General features: G+C 45.5%; 1 protein-coding gene across 4 annotated transcripts in view; it reads left to right on the top strand.

Moving 5' to 3' along the window:
- LOC119971929 (leucine-rich repeat-containing protein 4C-like) overlaps window positions 1–17,071 on the top strand; it is a 1,202,445-nt gene that overhangs the window by 1,170,647 nt on the left and 14,727 nt on the right. The gene's annotated exons all lie outside the window — the stretch shown is intronic.

The following is a 17,071-nucleotide window of genomic DNA, read 5'->3' as shown; positions in this document are numbered from 1 at the left end:
ATGTTTCAAGTCTGTGCGACTCCTCTTCAGAACTCTGTAGAAGAGCCAAATGAACTTGAAACGTTAAAATCTTGTCTCTCTCTCCACAGATGCTGCCTGGCCAGACAGGTTTTTGCAGCATTTTCGGTTATTTAATTGAGCCTGCTTATGTTTGAGTTGATGTTCATAAAACATGCAAATTAGGAGCGGCAGTGGGCCATTCAGCCACTTGAGTCTGCAAATCCTGCCTGCAGTTGGCTGTCATGATTTGTTTTCTGATGCCCTCATTACAGAGCTGTAACCTTAGGAGATGGTTTGTGGGATTGTACTAATGACAGCTTTTAGTAATACGTGAAATACCAGCATCAAGCAATAGCGACACACGGCAGTCTTCAGGGATTATGATATTTATTAACACGTAATACAATGACTTCTCCCAGAGGATCCAGAATCACTCACAATTGCGATTTAAAGCGTGGTTTGCGAAACAATTAGCGAGTTGGGAATTGCGAAAAGGGCTGCAGACTGTACTGCTGTTTTGTTGAAGGTTTCCTTAGCAACTGAGTTGGAGAATTTCTGCCAGTCAGGTTAGTTTGAAGAGCAGCCTCCTGTCACGCCTCGAGTCAATGCTTCTTAATGCATCCAGAGAGAGCCTTTTAGCTGTGTCATTTTGAAACTCTCCAAAGTATTACTCGTGGTGAACTGGCCATTGATGGACGATCCCTCATGGGTCATGCAAGCGGGAGGGCCCGTATGATGTTCTTCGATTTCTCAATGAGGATGGCTTTGAAGTGTAGTGCCTCACAAAGAACATCAAGCTCTATTTTGAACAAAGCTAATTTATTTACACTACAAACTAAATGGATTTGTCTTGATTGCTAAGATATGAAAGATTACAGATTGACTAAACTGTGATACTAACTACAGAGCTCCTGATAACACGACTATACACTATCTCCCCTAACAACCTACTCCCCGAATCAAGAGTATCACGTGATCCACGTGTATGCGTTTGATCGCCATCTAGTGGTTGGATGTAGTGGCAGTAAATTGTTAACCCTTCATTGTTCTTACAACACACGTATTGTCACAGCACGGATCCGGGGCTGGACGTTGGAGCAGATACGGAGCTGTTGGAGCGTGACCTTGGGGCTACAGGATGGCAGTTGGAGCCAGGGCATTGTTAGGAGTGGACCTATATGTATGTGCTGTTCAGACCCTTGGTGTATATAGTTGTTCTTGGTCAACTAATCCTTTTATTGATTACTTGCCACCTCGAGTCACTCCCCACCCTCATAATTACAACCAAAAGTCACATTTACGCAAGTGTCCTTATTGAGTTGGGGAAACTAATAATGGATTGTGACAAGTTGTTGTATTGTCAGTCACAAAACAATTCTGTTTACATTTGCCAGTTTATGCACCAAATATAACCTTTCTTTTTAACAGGGAGCACTACTTATTTTTTCCATTTTGATTTTAGCTTAATTGATTCTACAGATTTGAATTATTTTGAAAAGAAATGCTGCGTCAAGTTGTTGTGCATCGATCACACCCAGTGGTTTAGGCCTTCATTCGAGTGTGGTGGCATGCCTTTCATAATGGTGAACTTGGGTGCATGTGTGACCATGCCATGGGCAGATTTTGTCAGGCTGATAGTTGGGAGGAGTGCAGAGCTGCAACCTGTCCTCACTGACAGCAAAATAGAATGCTGCAACACCAGCTATTTCAGAACCTGCAAGATGAGTGATTATATCATCGTGGAAACCATTTGAGCTCTATTAGCACTTGCTGCAATGCAAGATGATGAGTGTGATTTAACTAAATGGAAACAAAGTCCCAATACAAGTGCGTTTAGCCGTATGTTTCCTGATGTTCGTGGCATCACTTAGGACTTAGCTCAGCAGGAAATGAATGGCAGAGGTGCACTCAGTCCCTCAGTGCACTGAGGAGCTCCACTCGGCAGAACTCCTCAGTGTAGCATGACTTCTGGATGCCATGACCCCTGACACCCCCCTCCCCCCGCCCCCCGAAGTCCCAACTCACTGAGGGAGTCACCAGGCTCCCCTCCAACATCCTTGGAGGACAGCCCTGGTCCGACCGCTGCCGCACAAAAAATGACAGCTTCCATTTTGCCAATGCCAACCTGGTACGCTGGCAATTTCCCTGCGAGCTGGAGGCGCCGTCTGGTCACCTTGGCAGGGCCAGGCTGGCACCCAGATGGCACTGCTAGGGTGCCAGACTGGCACTGCTAGGTTGCCCTAGCAGTGCTAGGCACCCTGATCAAAGGGCATGCACCTGGGGGCCTCCAATCCGCTGGAGACCTCCTTGAGTGCTGTTCCATCTGGTCCCTGTTGTGGAGAACAGTACAGAATGACACTCGCCCGATGTCTCCAAGACAAAGGGGATTGACCCCAATGTCTCAGGAAACTGCACATTACAGTGAGACTAGCTGTCTCGCTTTAATATGCAGATTTGACAAAAAGTGATCCTGCCCACAATGGGCGTGATTCACATTGTAACATCTTGTATCCATCCTTTCTCTTTAATCAGGGTTACATTAAAACAGCAGGACCTTGCAAGTGTTCATTCTAAGAAAAAGCAATTTAAACTGTACTTGTACTCCATTCATAGTAAGTTAATTATGTCTACCCCAAAATAAGCTAATTCCGGTTTTCGAATGGTTTATTATGTGCAGTAAGGTTTATTTGGATAAAAGTGACATAATTGTGGAATCACCTTTTGCAGTATTTTATTCCAGGCATTGCCCAAACGTCACTGTTGGAAGTCCAGGCTGTGTTAGCAGTGCAGAGAATGTAAATTAAATCAAACTTGTAGTTCATCTATTCAGGCTGTCAAAGCACAAGTGTATTTTTAATTCATTCTGAAGATGTGGGCGGTTGCTCATCCCCTGGTTGCCTTGAGGAGGTGTGGCAGTGGTGGACATTCGACTGGAACCGCAGTTAATGGTGTTATGGTACAGCTGAGTGGCTAGGTCACTTTGGAGGGGACGTACAAGCCAGTCCAGGCCAAGCCAGCATGGTTTTCTCCCTAAAGGACAGTAATGAGTCGGCTTGATTCTTACAACCATTCGACAGTCTCATGACTTTTACTGGCGCGAGCTTTTTAACCTCCAGATTTTTTTTCTTCCCCTTTCTGAATTCAGATTCTCAAATGACTTGGTTTTAATGTTGTATTCTGTCAATCAGGCCAGTGCACTTTGACCACTCGTCCATACATTTTCCGCAACGAATCAATTGTGAACTGTGGGATTGCTGCAACGGGGCCTTTGGAGATTTTTATTTTTACTGAAAACTGCTCTATTCAACATTTTAAAATTCAGGGGAAGCCCTCATCTGCTATCACTGTTTACTATTCTTTTTATTCAGCTTTCCTGATATGACAATGCTGCCTATTCAGTGCCATAAAGGACACTGTTGTCACCTTGGAGACTTTTATCAGAATGCTCGCTGTATGTAATCCATTGTGACATGGAATCAGCGACAATTATATTTATTCAGCGCATTTTCTTTTTCAGATACTTAGTTATTTTTGCATTTAAATTTGAAAATAGGATGTTGGCTCAATGCAGCCATTGAAAATGCCACGTTTACACCAGTTAAAAAGGAAATGTTGCCAATTTTTTGACGTTTTCAGTTATTCACCGAGGGCTGTAGAGCAAAGGGGGCGACATTACAAAGAAAAACTGACTTTAATGGAAATGGAGATTGAGCAGAGCTTTGGATGTAACATCGCCCTTTTGTGCTATTATCCAAGGTGATTTTGTCCCCAGAGCCTGCTCATAGGAACATAGAAAATAGCTGCAGGCCCTTCAGCCCTGCACCACCATTCTATATGATCATGGCTGATCATGCAAATTCCGTGACCCACTCCCGCTTTCACTCCAATAGAAACACAGTCAAGTTCTGATTCTATGAATTAAAATCATTTCTGCAATATCCTGATATCCTACAATGTATATTTACAGATGTACATTTGCACAATTGGGGCAGCACGGTGGCACAGTCGTTAGCACTGCTGCCTCACGGCACTGAGGTTTGATCCCAGCTCTAGGTCACTGTCCATGTGGAGTTTGCACATTCACCCCGTGTTTGCGTGGGTCTCACCCCCACAACCCAAAGATGTGTGAGCTAGGTGGATTGGCCAAGAAAAATTGCTCCTTAATTGGGGGAAAAAAAGAATTGGGCACTCTCACATTCCCACAATTATATGTGTGCTTTTAATTGATGAATGAAATTGAAGTAACATGCCAGCGTTCATACCATCAGAGGTTGTTTCTCCTCCTCTGCCTCGTAAACCATAATAAGTATGACTGATTAAACCAAAGGAATTCCAACTCAAAATGCATCAGCTGTAATTCTCTAGTCTTTGAAATAATTTGAATGAATGTGGAACCACTTGGTGTACAGAGTTAATTTATTTTGGTGGGAAAAGTTATGAATGAATTAGGAGCTGGCTGTAATACACATTATCACATCAACTGGGGCAAAACACAATGGTGTCAATTTTAACTCAGGGTGGAAATCATTGGGGGTCCTGGGTGGGAGTGAGAGGCATCCAAAGCAAGACAGATTTCCCTCTGGCTATGCAGAGTGGGAGGCCCAGCTGCTGTTAATCCTTTGCCTTACTGACCGTGTGGAAATTGCTTCACCAAGGAGGGGTGGATGTCAAAAATGGTGGGTGGTCAGATTGGAGTTAGAGGTCCTCGGGAACAGCATGTTGCGTAAAGATCCGAGGACAGGTCAGACAGGGAGTGGATAGGACAGTAAATTCACAATTGGGGTGGAGATTGGGGGGGCAGGGGTTGGGGGGGGGGGGGTTTACATTCCTTGGAAGCCTCGCTGTTCTTGTTGCGACAACAAGTTCACAATTACTTCTCCTGCCCCACAAAGAACTTTTGAAAAATAACGTTTTGAAAAACGCTTACCTGAACCCCCTGTGACAAGACTCCTCATGACGGTGCCTTTCCCTGGCAGATTAGTGATGATGTAATAGATTCAGATATGACATCAATCTCTCCTTCATTAACAATGAAATGTTACAGGAAAATGCATTGTGAGTTAAAGACAATAAAATGCGGAAATCAAAATGAAATTCAGCTCCAACAGAAATATTAGATGTGAAAACAATGGGCGGGATTCTCCGCTTCAGCAGCGACTCCACGGGATTCTACGTATCACCAGCCGGCCAATGGGGTTTCCCATTGTGGGCAGCCCCACGCCGTTGGGCTGCCGGTGCAACGGAGAATCCCGACAGCGGAGAATCCGGACCAATATTCCCCAGTTTGTTGACCGATTGTAGTGGAATTAAGTAAAGAGGAATTGGCATTTTCTGATAGCAAAGCATTCATCCAAGTTGGATGTTCTTCCAACAGTTGTGTAGTCTTCAGAGAGTTAGACACATTGACAGATTAGTGGTCTTCACTGATGCTTTTGCCCCATCTATAATTATGCTGTGTTTTATTACCGTACCTAACCCGCCTCCACCTCTAGCCAGGAATCCATTTGGGTTGTTTTTCACAAGAATGAAAACTTTGGAACTCCCTCCCCAACAGCACTTTGGGTGCACCCTACAACACCATTGGACCGCAGCGGTTCAAGAAGACAGCTCACCACCACCTTCTCAAGGGCAATAGGTACGGGCCTCGCCAGCAATGCTCACATCCTGTGAAAGGTCTTTTTAAAAATAAATCACTTAGGCATGCATGCAGCAAGGCCTGGACAACATCCAGCTTGGGCTAAGTAAAAAGTAATATTCACGTCACACAAGTGCCAGGCAATGACCACCTCCAACATGAGAGAATTCTCATCTCCCCTTGACATTCAATCGCATTACCATTAATGAGACCCCACACCACCACCATTAACCAGAAGATCAACTAAAATAGCCATTAAAATACTGTAGCGACATAAGCAAGTCAGAGGCTGTGACTTCTGCAGAGTAACTTCATTCATGACTCCACAAAGCCTGTCCATCGTCTGCAAAGCACATGTCAGCAGTGTGACAGAATACTGTCCACTTGCCTGGATGATGGGACGGCACGGTGGCACAGTGGTTAGCAGTGCTGCCTCGCAGCACCCGGGAACTGGGTTTGATTACAACTTTGGGTGACTCTGAAGTTTTTACATTCCTCCCGTGTCTCTGTGTATTTCCTCTGGGTTTTCCTCTGCGGCGGCTTATCCTGCGGTGGATGCAGCATGCCATTAACTGCCAGCAGCATCATCTAGTCTTACCAAAATGTCAGGCGTTTGCATGGCTCGCCCACCCTGCTGCTGGGGAACCCGTCATGGGTTGTCTTCTTTAGCGGGATCAGAAGGTCCAGTCAGTTGGAAAGGCTGAAAAATCCTGCCAAAAATTTCAACACAGCTGACCCAACTTGCTCAAGCGCAAGGGTCATGGAACATAGAACATTACAGCGCAGTACGGGCCCTTCGGCCCTCGATGTTGCGCCGACCTGTGAAACCATCTGAAGCCTATCTGACCTACACTATTCCATTTTCATCCATATGTCTATCAAGTGACCACTTAAATGCCCTTAAAGTTGGCGAGTCTACTACTGTTGCAGGCAGGGCGTTCCACACCCCTACTATTCTCTGAGTAAAGAAACTGCCTCTGACATCTGTCCTATATCTACCACCCTTCAATTTAAAGCTATGTCCCCTCGTGTTGGTCATCACCATCCGAGGAAAAAGACTCTCACTGTCCACCCTATCTAACCCTCTGACTATCTTATATGTCTCTATTAAGTCACCTCTCAGCCGTCTCCTCTCTAACGAAAACAACTTCAAGTCCCTGAGCCTTTCCTCGTAAGACCTTCCCTCCATACCAGGCAACGTCCTAGTAAATCTCCTCTGAACCTTTTCCAAAGCTTCCACATCCTTCCTATAATGTGGTGACCAGAACTGCACGCAGTACTCCAGGTGTGGCCGCACCAGAGTTATATACAGCTGCAGCATGACCTTGTGGCTCCGAAACTCAATCCCCCTGCTGATAAAGGCTAGCACACCATATGCCTTCTTAACAGCCCTATTAACCTGGGTGGCAACTTTCAGGGATTTATGCACCTGGATGCCGAGATCTCTCTGTTCATCTACACTACCAAGAATCTTGCCATTAGCCCAGTACTCTGCATTCCTGTTACTCCTTCCAAAGGACTATAAAGACCGCAGCAATCTCCTAACATCTGCCTCATCACGAGTAGATACCTTCAGCATCGTGCCCAAACAGCGGAAATGTTCACTATGCCATGTCCAGATTGAGGGAATATGAGCAACGCATACTTAAATTGGAAATGTATGGCAAAAACGAGCAGATTGTTGAAGAGGTTTGGCACATGGAAGAATTCCTTCCAGAAAGGGAACAGCACGTGTATACCAGCATAAACGGCAGAACACCAGGTCACTTTCAGGAGTGCTCTGTCGAGATTGTCGGTATCTCAGTGTCACTTCTTATCGATGTTGGCAAAATTATCTCTATTGAGCAGCAAACTCTTATCATTGGTATTTTTTGCAACACCTTTTGATTCCTGTGACAGACATACTTCAAGTTTAGAATGACTATCATTCCAGTTTTAGGAACAATTACACTTGCAGTCCGCAACAAAGATGTCACCCTGGACAGATTCATGTGCTATGTAGATAAAGGCAGAAACTGTATGGGGTAAATCTATTCAAAAAGCTTGGATTCAACCTGAATTAATGCAGATTAGACACACTTGTTGTCATTCCTTATTTAACGAATTTAAGGCGATGAAGGGGACTATTATGTTTCTCACGTTAATACTTCAATTCCATCAGTTTGGCAAAATTGGAGAGAGATGCCATTTACAATCTGTGGCCAAGTGTCACAGGAGTTTAAAATGACTAGAAGCAGATGGTATTATTGAGCAATTCAATTTATCCCAGTGGATATCAAATCTGCCCAATGTACAAGACATAGTGTCCTCGGCCCAACCATCTTCAGCTGCTTCATCAATGACCTTCCTTTAGCACACTGTGCTAACTCGCTGGCTTTGAAAGCAGACCAAGCAGGCCAGCAGCACGGTTCGATTCCCGTAACAGCCTCCCCAAACAGGCGCCGGAATGTGGCGACTAGGGGCTTTTCACAGTAACTTCATTGAAGCCTACTCGTGACAATAAGCAATTTTCATTTCATTTCATTCATAAGGTCAGAAATGGGAATGTTCGCTGATGACTGCACAATGTTCAACACCATTCACAACTCTTCAGATAATGAAGCAGTCCATGTCCAAATGCACGAGACCTGGACAATATCTAGGCTTCAGCTGGCAAGAGGCAAGTTACATTTGCACTACACATTATTACTGTGGCTAGGAATCCTACAGTGTGTAACTCGCCTCCTGAGCCCTCAAAGCCTGTCCACCATCTGCAACGCACAAGTCAGGAGTGTCATGGAATACTCTCCACTTGTCTGGATGAGTGCAGCTCCAACAACACTAAAGAAGCTCAACACCATGCAGGACAAAGCAGCCTGCTTGATTGCTCCTCCTTCTGCAAACATTCAAACCCACCACCATTGATGAACAGCAGCAGCCGTGTGTACCATCTGCAAGATGCACTGCAGTAACTCACTAAGGTTCCTTAGACAGCACCATTCAAACCCACAATCAGTACCATCTAGAAAGGCAAGAGCAGCAGATACCCGGGAACTCCACCACCTGGAGCTCCCCTCCTAAGTCATTCACCATCCTGACTTGGAAATATATCGTCGTTCCTTCACTGTCGCTGGGGAAAAATCCTGGAACTCCCTAACAGCATAATGGGTGTACCTACACCTGAAGGACTGCAGCGGTTCAAGAAGACAACTCCACCACCATCTTCTGAAGAGCAACTAGGAATGGGTATAAAGGTTGGTCTAACAAGCGACGCCCACATGCCCTAAAATGATTTTTAAAAAGAATTTGAGGCACCTGGGGCGGGATTCTCTCAGCCCGGGGCCGAGCTGGAGATCCCCGCGACCGCCGCGAATTGTGCCACGCCACCCCGATGCCAGGGCGCGATTCTCCGCAGAGTGGAGAATCCGCACCATTGGCGCCAATGTGGTCAGCGCGGCACCGGTCAGTGGCGGCTTTACGCAGCACCCCCGCGCCGATTCTCAGCCCGGGATGGGCCGAGCGGCCGTTGCAGAAGACCCGAGTCCCGCCGGCACCGTTCATACCTGCTCTCAGCCGGCGGGACCTTGTCGTGGAAGTGTCCGGGGGCGGCCTGTGGGAGGGGGGCCTCCGTTGTGGCCTGGCCCGCGATCGGGGCCCACCGATCGACAGGTCGGCCTCTCGGGCTGGGGGCAGCCTTTCTTCCTCGCCTGCCCCGTAGCCCTACGCCATGTTGCCTCCGGGCCAGCGCGGAGAAGGGAGCCACTGCGTATGCGCGCATTGGCGCCAGTGCCACTGTGCATGTGTGGACTCCGTAGTGCCCAGTTGACGCCAGAATCATCAGCTGGAGTGGCGCGGGCCGCTCCAGTCCCATGCTGGCCCCCTGTAGTGGGCAGAATTGCTGATCCTAAGGCCATGTTGACGCCGTCGAGAAACGCAACGGCGTTTCCGACGGCGTCAACACTCAGCCTCAGGATCACAGAATCCCGCCCCTGATAGTCTATGGTACAGAGTGACAACTAGAATAAGGCCTACACAAGGGGTTGGAGGAATAGTGGTAATATCATGAACTAGTAATCCAGAGGCCCAGGCTAATGCTCTGGAATCATGGATTCAAATCCCACCGTGGAAGTTGTTGAAATTTAAATTTAATTAATAAACAATCGGGAATTGAAAGTTTGCCACATGGCGATGAAACCATCATCGGTTGTTGTAAAAACCCAGCTGGTTCACTAATGCCCTGCAGGGAAGGAAATTTGCCATCCTTACTGGTCTGGCCGACATGTGATTCCAGACCCACAACAATGTGGTTATCCCTTAACTGCCCTCTGAAATAGTCCAGAAAGCTACTCAATGCAAGGGCAATTAGGAATGGGCACCAAATGCTGGCCTTGCCAATGACACCCACATCGCATGAAAGAATAAATTAAACTACACAACATCAAAGTCATTCATACACTTCTGAAACGTTCTAATGCAAAAGAGTTGGCATTGTTTCTCAGTACCACTGACTTTTATCACTGATTTATTCTTCATTGCGCAGAAATTGCAGAGCCGCTTCAGAAGCTACAGTTCAAGTATGCCCATTGGGAACGGACAATCATACAGCAAACAGTGTTAGATAGTGTAACGGTGAAGGTAACACCCCTGGCAATCCTCATTCATCCTAACCCACATATGGAAACATATGTCGCAAAAGATGTATCAAGGAAATGCAATTGGAGCTGTTCTCAATACATTGAAGGAAATGAATGACCAATCATTTACATGTCACATGTGTTAGAAACTGAGTGCAATTCTCAACCGGAGAGCAGTTATCTGAATCTATGCTCGTGAACATTGGCATCTGAATCTCTATTGTAGAAAGTTCACTCTCTGCACCGAACACCAAGCACTGACTGTATTGTTAGCTATGTCAGGATGAACTGAGCGACCCCTATACATCTACAGATGGTCTTCATCAATATAATCTTGAGGTTCAGTGACTCGCAGGTTCACTCAATCGAGTAGTTTACATGCTGATCTGTACTATTACCATAGGCGGCCTTAGTGATAGCAAAGCCACATGTGTCATGGAAGACTATGTAATCGTGGTGCAAAACATGTTACACGAAAGGAGTTGGAGTCAAAAATTGGCAAGAGACAGCAGTCCTGCAGAAAGTAAACCAGTACCTAAACACGAAGTGGCCTTGTGAAATAATGCTCCAGTACTACAGAGTATGCAATGAACTCTACTAATGGCACCTGTATCACACACAGAGCTTGAGCGATTATTCAAAAAGTGCTATACGTAGCAACATCTTGTGCAGGAAAAAGTCCCAGCATTGTTACGAAGGAATAGTGATTCTGTGAAACAGTCTGTTGGCCAGTTAATGAATGAATCTGGAATAAAATTGTTAGCCTCATTAAATAATGAGCCTGAGACTACTGGATTATCGTACAAGGAGATCACTGTACTGAAGGGAAACTGCGTAGCTTGTACACTCAAATTAGTTAAACTATGCACATATCTCTAAAAACAACCTTATGCCAACAAAACCATGATACCATCTCTCAAGTTGATATTTTGCAAACGTGGAACATGGGATATTTGATGGAGAGCAGACCAGGGATATTTCAAGGATTGTGATTAGGAAAATATGTTTCCTTTTTCAGTGAACAACTGTGTGATGTTGATCATCTACATTAACAAGCTGATCATATAGATCTGCATGGTAGCACAGTGGTTAGTACTGCTGCCTTACAGTGCCTGGAACCCGGGTTCAATTCTAATCTCGGGTGACTGTGTAGAGTTTACACATCCTCCACGTGTCTGTAGGTTCCGGGTGCTCCAGTTTCCTCCCACAGTCCAAAGATGTGCAGGTTGGATGAATTGGCCATGCTAAATTGCTCCTTAAGAGTCCAAAAAAAGGTCAGGTGGAGTTACGGGGATTGGGGGGTGGCAGGGGCTGCAGACTCGTCTTCTTAACTGGAGGGATTCCATGATTCAAATTCATGGACATCAGTGTAGTCATTGGAGATCTTTGTTTCTCAGAGATGATTTCTGTACTCAGCTGCTCTTGGTGGCAGTGAGCTCTACATTCTAGCCACTGTGTGAAGTACTGCTGCTGAATTCCAGTTTGGGTTTATTCATGGCTGCCTCATATTGATGACTTTGCTGTGCATTGTAATGCAAAAAAATCAATATTGACACAAATAACCCAGTAAGAAATAGAATACTGCATTTATATAGCGCAATTGCAGGAAATTGCAACATTCTTGCTATTCAGTGAATTATTTAAGTTTGGAACAATGGGAAAATTCACAGATCTTTAACGCCATGAAATCGATCACTTTCCATGCACCTGAATGGACAGGCCTTCTGTTTAACATTTGTTTGATATACAACACAACAACTCCCTCAGTGCTGCACTAAAAGTGTTATTTCGGATATTGATCAAGTGGAACGAAAATAACATTGACTCAGGTGAGAATGCTATAAACTGAGCCAGTCAGATACCGGAGCATAACTATGCAAATGAGTTAAAATAAGAATTAAAACCCATTATCACCACTGGCATCTTCAAATTTTGAAGGCTCTCCAGCACTTTTGTAATTGTTGCAGTCATTCTTTGTTCGTGGTGCTGTTTTTCCATAATTGATATTATAATGCGCTTTTGTTAAAATATAGCAAGAGTCATGGGGCAAGCAGATATCAGAATTCAATAGCACCCTGGTTTAATTAGGATTAGCACCCTTTATTTTCAGTTTCCTTTTTCACAATTTGCTTAATGTTCTCATTGAAAGTAATGAAAATGCAAGACATGTATCTTAATGAATACAGAGTTAATTTGCCTGGAATGTGTTGTTTGGATCAAGGATTATGCTTGGACTTGCATTGTTGGAAATTAAATATTTTTGAACTTTTGGCTGATTTGTGACACAATTGCATGTCAGTTTAGCCACTTATTCATCATATATCTTAATCTTACATCTCAATCTGAACATTTTGTAACACACACATATATAGCAGTGGGCACGGTAGCACAGTGGTTAGCACTATTGCTTCACAGCTCCAGGGTCCCACGTTCGATTCCCGGCTTGGGTCACTGTCTGTGCGGAGTCTGCACGTCCTCCCCGTGTCTGCACGTCCTCCGGTTTCCTCCCACAGTCTAAAGATGTGCAGGTTAGGTGGATTGGCCATGCTAAAGTGTCCAAAAAAGGATGGGTGGGGTTACTGGGTCACAGGGATTGGGTGGAGGCGTGGGCTTAAATAGTGTGCTCTTTCCAAGGGTCAATGAAGATTTGATGGGCCAAATGACCTCATTCTGCACTGTAAATTTTTTGATTATATATATGAAAGGTGCAGTCACCATAGTCCCAGATGACCATAGGCTGCTTTCCCCTTTTGAGGGGGAGAGCTGACTGGTGGTGGTTTAACCTCAGGGTCACCTCACCTCAGGCGAGGGGCAAGCTTGAGAAGGGCGTGCCTCCATGAGTAACCTCATCAGTACTGGAAATGAACCCACGCTGCTGGCCCCGTTCTGCTTCAAGAACCAGCTGTTTAGCCAACTGAGCTAAACTGGCGCCTATATATAATGCACGTTTTATAGTTGTATTTTTATTTGTTAATATGGTGAAAGTGTTGTGCAATGAAGAAATATTTTATCGGTCAGACATTTAATCATTTTGCCAAGCCCAAATCTTTGTTTGGCAGTGGAAATTAGGGCCTGGATTTTCGCACTGTTGGCCAACTCAGGAGGCATTTAAAAATGGCAGCTGAAAAATGAAATTGGCAGGTTGGACTCATTCTGTGATTCTCTTGCCACATTTCTTATTTACAACAATTTTAGCTGATGCAGGACAAGGGCGTGGGCAGCCAGTCCGCATATAGCACGCCTGGCCTTCTTGTTTCCATTAAAGAGATGAGCAGTTAAAATTCCGTTCTGCATATCGTTATTGATACAGTTATCAGATGGCCCCATTACAAATGCCTAGTTGTGGACCAAGAATAGTTAATCCACTTATCTCAACAAGCTATGTGTTAGGAGTGGGAATGCTTTGTTTGACTGACATCTCTACTACCTTGTAATAACTACTGTTTCTATGAAGAGTTTTTTGCTGCTTGTGTGTTTATTTACACACAAGTCGGAAGCGGATAAAAGCTTCTTACATTGATACTATGAATGGCTGTTGTTGATTGACCAGTTTAAGAGGTTGCAATTATGGAGCATTATTTTCAAATAATCTTTTCAAAGCTCCTGCTTATTGTGTCAGTTTCAGGATCATTTTAGGGACTTGCCAGATTTGACAATGGCTCACTGGTTCTGTACTTAGTGGATACTGGGAGAGTGTGTATGGATGATGAATGGGGAGGCATGGAAGCAGGTGAGTTGGGTGGTTGATGGGTGAGGTTTCAAGGTCCTGGCATTCATTTTTGCAACTAAGTACATGGTGTAATAAAGGGAGGCAGGAGTTTCAGCCTGCTGGCCTCACTATACACTCACCTCTGGAAATGGGGAGCCCAAATGTTTCCCATGCCCAACCTCCGGAATGAAAAGTATTGCAGGTGTGGTCCTCATTAATGGAAACAGGTTTGTGGAGTCGGGAAACTTTCCCAATTCCCAATACCCATCACCTTCAAGAGAATCCAACTCAAGAAAATGTTTGAATCAGTGGAATTCTGAGTTTGGGCTGCATTTATTTAGAGTAAGATAGTCTGCATGAAATGTGCAGATTGATATACCATAGCTGGGATTCTCCAAAATCCCAACCAAGTGTTGACGCCAGCGTAAACACCGGAGTGGTGTACGCCGGCATCAACAGGCCTCCTGGCCCAGCCATTCACCGGTCTTCAGGGGGTTAGCACGGCGGCGAAGTGCTGCGCACTGCTCTAACGCCGAAAGGCGGCCCTGCATGGTCGGCGCGGGTCTGTGCATCCGTGCGCCGGCTATCTCCGTGCCAACGCATGCGCGTGGTTGCAGTCTCCGCGCCGATGCATGCGCGTGGTTTCAGTCTCTGCGCCTCGCATGCGTGTGGTTTCAGTCTCCGTGCCGGCACGGTGCAGCATGCGCAGACTTAACAGCGGGCCACACAGAAGGAGGTAGTCCCCCTCCAGATCGCGGCCACCCGCCGATCAGAAGCCCCCGACTGTGGGCCTGGACCAAGTGGAGGCCCCCTCCAGAGTCAGATCCTCTCTCCCCCCCCCCCCCCCCCCCCCCCCCCCCCACCATTCCGACGTCCCGCTGGGTGGTACCAAGTTGGAACAACGCCGGCGGAACTCCAGTCGCTGGTGAATCGCGGCCCGACATCGGAGTGGCGTGGCGGAAATTTACCGCCCCCGGGCGATTCTCCAATCTGGCGCGGGCTTGGAGTGCCGTGCCCCATATATGATTTTGTGCCTTTTATGGTATTGGTGCAAAGGCAACAGCCTAAAACTGATCAAGGATTTTAGTTAAAGTAATTGCAGGAGGAACAGTAGCACAGTCAGAATATCATTGGACCAGGAATACAGAAACACAGACTAATGCGCTGGACCCATGAGTTCAATTCCCACCCCGATAACTGGAAGGAATTGAAATCTGGTTCATTAATAAGTCTGAAAGAAAATGCTAGTCTCATCAATAATGATCACAAAACTACTGGATTGTTGTAAGAACCCCACTGGCTCACTGCTGTCCTTGAGAGAGGGAAATCCATCATTCTTTCCTCCTCCAGTCTGCATGCGAATACATGTGATAACCACCCTCCAAAATGATGTAGCAAACCACCCAGTTGCTTGAAACTGCTGCAGAAAAGGTTTACTGTCCCCTAGTAATTGACCCCTCTACCTTGGGAAAAAAGTATTTGGCGATCCACCCTGACGGGCATAGAAGGGTGGATAGTCAGAGACTTTTTCCCTGGGTAGAGGTGTTAATTACTAGGGGGCATAGGTTTAAGGTGAGAGGGGCAAGGTTTAGAGGAGATGTCCGAGGTAAGTGTTTTACACAGAGGGTAGTGGGTGCCTGGAACGTGGTGTCGGAGGAGGTGGTGGAAGCAGGGACGATAGTGACATTTAAGGGGCATCTTGACAAATGCATAAATGGGATGGGAATAGAGGGATACTGACCCCAGAAGTTCAGAAGATTTTGGTTTAGACGGGCAGCATGGTCGGCCCAGGCTTGGAGGGAAGAAGGGATTTTTCCTGTGCTGTATTTTTCTTTGTTCTTTGTTCTGAATCAAAATCCTGGAACTCCCTCCCTAACAGTTTTGCAAATGTGCCTACATCACATGATGGTTCACCATCAACTGCTCAAGGGAAACTAAGAATGGATAAGAAATATTGGCTTACTCAGCGTTGCCCACATCTTGTGAATGAATTTTTAAAATAAGCTGGCTGAGAGGCTTGCCAATATTCTAATTCATGACTATCCTATTTTTTTTGCTTCCAGCACTTTGCTGGTGGTGACATATACAGAAAGCATCTGCAATGGTTTGTCTTCCTGCTCCCTCATGGTTATCTCTGGTGCACCCAAGGATCTATTCTTGTCCCCTCCAATAAGCTGTCCCGACATCATCCGAAAGCACAGTGTCAGTTTCCATCTGTCTGCTTATGACACCCAGCTCTACCTCACTACCGCCCCTCTCGATCTCTCCATTGTCCCTAAAGTAACGGACTGCTAGTTTGACATCCAGTGCTAGAAAAGTAGAAATTTCCTCCAATTAAATATCGGTAACACCAAAGCGATTGTCTACAGTGACTGTGACAAATTCATTTCCATGGTAACCGACTCCATCCATCTCCTGAGGAACTATCTCAGGCCGAACCATACTGTTCACAACTGTCGTAACATATTTGTTGCTGAGAGATGAGCTTCTGACCTCATCATTAAGAGCACCGATTTCCATCTCCACAACATCACTTGCCCCTGCCTCAGCTCATCGCCTACGGAAGACCTCATCCAAGTCTTTGTTAACTCTTGGTTTGGTTTATTTTGACACACTCCTGACCAGCCGCCCACATTCCACCTTCTGTAATCTTGAACTCATCCATAGCTCTGCTACACAGGTCGGGGATTGGCCCCGATTCTTGTGAAATCTCCTTACAGAGTTTGTTCAGTCGCGAGGCGTGGGTGGCAGAGGCGGCAATTTCCAAAGTGAACTCAAACTTTCTTAATATTTGACATCAAACTTCTTATTGGAATGATGTCTGGTTGAAATACAACCAATCACAAAAGCACTGAATCCATTAAATCAGATGGTGGACGCAGAGACACAAAACGTTATCTTGATATTCCAAAGACAAGTTTGTCAAATCTGAATTTCAAGTACCCTGAAAATAAATTCATGTTTATTAACATTAAACCATAAAAGTTGTTAATTGTATAAAATAGCGACCTGTTTATTTACCAGTCTGTAATAACTCACACAGAGGGAAGACAGATTTATTCAGCACTTGATATTGTGTGGTGTACAAGATGCCAACGCACAGCTATTGGGGAA

Source organism: Scyliorhinus canicula, chromosome 9, assembly GCF_902713615.1.
Source record: "Scyliorhinus canicula chromosome 9, sScyCan1.1, whole genome shotgun sequence".
In the NCBI taxonomy this organism is placed as follows: Eukaryota; Metazoa; Chordata; class Chondrichthyes; order Carcharhiniformes; family Scyliorhinidae; genus Scyliorhinus; species Scyliorhinus canicula.
The sequence above is the reverse complement of the archived record's forward strand: the minus strand, read 5'-3'. Positions and strand labels throughout refer to the sequence as shown.